Genomic DNA, 4,380 nt, shown 5'->3' on the forward strand with positions numbered 1-4,380 from the left:
AAAGCCTCAAACTCACTACCAGCAAAAATCAAAATAAACTACCAATTAAATTTGATTTCATAACAGTCAAGGGCAAGTTAATAAAGACATGAATAAATAAGAAATGCATTTGAAAAACATATTAGCAGTGTCAGAAAATATACAAGAAATGTTTCAAAAAGTTTTCATAACCTTTAAACATAATTTTCATAAATTTGTACATTATATTATTTATTAATATTTTATTACTGTATATTAACAGAATTCTAAAATGATAAGGCCAACAAATGGAATGGTCAACTAAAATGTTTTACATAAACAAAATGGAATACTACACAGAAATTTAAAATTCCAAATATTAGATTAATGTAACTTATTTCAGGAATTTTTCATTGAGAGTTGTGATTCATAGACAAACAACATTAAAAGAAAATAAACCTTTTTATTGTGAATTGAGTGAAGATTTACAGAGAAGAAAAATTTTCATTCAACAATTCCTATATGGTTTTTTTCATTTCATTGATTGCAGTGCCAACAATATCCCATTTCCTTGTGTTGCTTCCTTCCATTTCTCATTTTCTCTTTCTCTCTGCACTTCATACTTGAATAAATGCTGTCCCTTGGATATCAAAGCTTTTATTATTCTACAGTGTGGGTACCTTATTAGTTGTGGTAGTGACATAATCTGTTGTCAATTTGAGATTTAAGAGTGAAAGGGTGGAGTCTATCCTGTCGATCAGGTCGCAGCTTGTTGACCTCACTTGGGGGCACCACAGAGATAAATATCTTGCTGGAGCTGGGCCACACATACGCTCCCTGTGAGACATTCCTGTTGAGAAGACACATGGAGCTACACTAGAGCCCTGGAGCTAAAGAAGCCATGTGGAGACAGCTGTCAGCAATGAGATGCTTCTACAACCACTGAAACCACAAGACTTTTGACCTACTGGGCTGTGTGATCTGCCTGGATTTGATGTCATTGTATGTCTGCGTGAGTCTAAAGAGGAATTTATGTACTAGTGTCAACATATGGGGTAATATCAGACTTATGGATATGATCTGTACTGGACTGGGATGTTTTTGCAATATAAAATTGCTCTGGGATATAAAACTCCCTCTTATACACATACGAGTCTATGCTTCTCTAGTCTACCCAGAATAACACACTAGTTTTATAGACCACTCTCTTTGGGGTTGAACTGTAAGCCATGGAGGTGAGTTAAGACTTGAAGAGTTTGACTAGTTGCTATCAGAAAAACAAATCTAGTATTTTTTTCTAATAGTTTTAGTTTTGTTCCACATTTTTCTCTCTATCTAGACTTTCAATATAATGCCTTTCAGATGAGTTGGTAGTGGTAGCTATACAATATTTAGTTTGTTTTTCGCTGGTTCATGACTGAAGTTAAAGACTGGTCCATTATTCCACAGTACTAATTGTTTCATTTGCCTTCAGTTTTCTTTATTTTTCCTCTGGACAGTTAAGACCAATAGTTGTACATTGCATGATTGCTCAGGAGCTTTTAAGATCCCAGTCATGATTCACCAAAAGGTTGTAGAAAATTGTGCACTGTGCTATGCCATTGAAACTTTCTGTCCAGCAAGGACGCGAGGACATGGTCTTGAGCCTGTAGGCCCACTCATTCCCTCAAGATGTTTGATTATGTCTAGGAAATTTTTCATAATTTTATACCCAGGTACAAAGGCCTTAAAGACATTATGGCCTTTGTATATGGAGACAAAATTATGGGAAAAATATATATAATATGGCCTTTGCACATGGAGACAAAAGTATGGGAAAACACATATATCCAAAAACCATACTCACTGCCGTTGAGTCAATTCTTACCAATAGGAACTCTGTAGCCAAGGTAAAACTGCCCTTGTGCATTTCCAAGACTATTACTCATTAGGGGAATAGAGAGCCTCATTTTTCCCCCATGGGTAAAGCTCTATCTATCTTTCTAAAACACCGGTTCAATCTGTGCATCGTCTGTCACAGTTATTACAAAATTTTTTGTATAAAGTATCTACCTTTGTTGCCCTTAACTCTTGCATTATTCAGTGTCCTCCCCTGTCACTTTCATCTTTTTCTGACCTCTCGTGTAATGTATACTGCCTTCTCCTTGACTCAAGCTAACACTTTGCCAGTAACTAAAACTGTCTTCCCCTTTCACCTCTGGTAACTATCAAATAATGTTTTTTAAGTGTGAAAATCTCCTAGGTTTTACAATAATTATCTGACATATTATTTTTATTTTGTCATTGACCATTTTCACACAGCACAGTGTTCTCCAGGATCATCCATATTATGAAGTATTTCATCATTTATTCATTTATTCCCTAATGTTGTGTAGAATTTCATTGTGGTGTGTATGTATCATAATTTGTTTATCCATACTTTCACTAGTGGGTAATTAGGTTGTTTTTTTAAAGTGCTTTGATGAACATAGTTTTGCATGCATCTACTCATATCATGGCTCTTATTTTTCTAGTATATAATAGCAAGCAGAGGGATTTCTGGGCCATATGGTATTTCACAAATGGATGTGGAGCTTGGTAGCATAAGAGATTATTAACACATTGGACCGCTAACCAAACATCAGTGGTTCAAAGCCATCACCCTTACTGCAGAAGAAAGATGAGGTTTTCTATCCCATGGAGATTTGTAGCCTTTGAAATTCAGTGGGGAAATTTTATTCTTTCTTCTAGGGTTACTTTGAGTCAGAAACAAGTCAATGACAATTGTTGTCTCGTTCTGTTTTTGAGAAGAATCAGCACATCTGAATGATGGCAAAGAATATTGATTGGGGTGATGATTACACAACTATTCTTAGTATGATTCAATTATTAACTTGTATGATATGTGAAGTATTTGCCATTGAAACTGTAGTTTTAAAAAGAAATTTCCATGTACTATCAGAAGAAAAAACAACCTGTCTCAGAAGAATTACAATGAGAATTTCCTTAGAAATGAGGATGGTGAGACTGTCTTGTGTACTATGGAAAGGTTATCAGGAAGAACCAGTCACCTCATGCCTGGTGTAATAGGAGGTCAGAGGAAAAAAGAAAGATCATATCAATGAGATAGGTTGATGTTGTGGTTTCAATAATAGGTTCAAACATAACAATAGTTTTAAGGATGACACAGGGAAGAGCTTCCTTCTACTGTATTTATGGTTTCTACAGTCAGAATTCTTCCCACTGCCCACCGCAACAAGAATAACACAAACAAGATGGTATTTCTATTTCCAAAATGTTGAGGATGTGTCTACCTACTTTCCACAGGGGTTGCACTGTTTAAAAATACAACCAGCATTGTGTGACAGGTCTAGGCTCCTAACACCTGGCCAGAAATTCCCGTTTTCTGATTTTTGAACTTTTCTATGAATACCAGGTCATACTCATTGTTTTTATTTTAGTCTCTCTGATAATGGTAAGCAATTCTTTATATATTCATTGGATATCTGATTTTTTAAGTGAAATTTGTGTTCATGTTCTAATTGTGAATGTGTCTTTTTCTTTTTGAGATGTTGAAGTTTTTGATAAATTTTAAAGATTAGTCACTTGTCGGATACTTCCTTACCATTTCTCCATAGTTTGTGGAATCTCCTGCTACTCCTTTGGTGACATCTATTTATTCATATAAATGTGTAAAATTTAGGAGATTCTATTCATCAACTGCGTCCTTTCTTGTTTGTGTGTTTCCATTTATGTTTTATGATGTTGTTAGGTAGGTTAGCAAAGGGCTGGAAACGTCCATTAATGCATGCCCAAAGGGCCAAGCTAGGGAAACAAAGGAGTGGTGCACTGCACATGCTCAGGGTTCCCACAGGTAGGCAGAGGTGGGCATGAACCTGGATTGCCCCACCTAGGCCAAGGTGAATTCAATTCAGCCAATGGGGCCGATCAGGGGTCTTCCACCACGCCTCCTCGTGGAATCCTTGAAAAGGCAGAAGCCCGGAGTCCAGGAGAGAGAGAGAGAACTTAGGTGCAGAGAGCTTTAGCGGAACTCTGGGACACTTTGCAGGATGCCGAGCCACTTCCAGCCAGGCCACATGTCCTGGAGGAGCCCCTTGGATGCCATGTACAGTGAACCCTCGCCACTTCGCGCATCAACTTCCGCGGCTTCACTCTATCGCAGTTTTTGCGTAACAGCGCATGCTCTGTCATTACTGCCACTGATTGACTCATACTGTACATGCTTCTGTCTGCATCACTACTTATCGGAGCTACGTATCAGATGCATTTTTGCTTTTGTACAGTGTACTGTAATTGTTTGCAATTGTTAAGAAATTTTATCTAAGCCCTATGATGGCTCCTAAACGAGCGGCTTCTTCTAAGCCTTCTGACAATAAAAATAAGCGCCAGAGGAAGATGCTCACCATCCAGGAAAAGGTAAAA

Source organism: Echinops telfairi, unplaced genomic scaffold, assembly GCF_000313985.2.
Source record: "Echinops telfairi isolate 266 unplaced genomic scaffold, ASM31398v2 ScPeMD7_7401;HRSCAF=8416, whole genome shotgun sequence".
NCBI classification, from domain to species: Eukaryota; Metazoa; Chordata; class Mammalia; order Afrosoricida; family Tenrecidae; genus Echinops; species Echinops telfairi.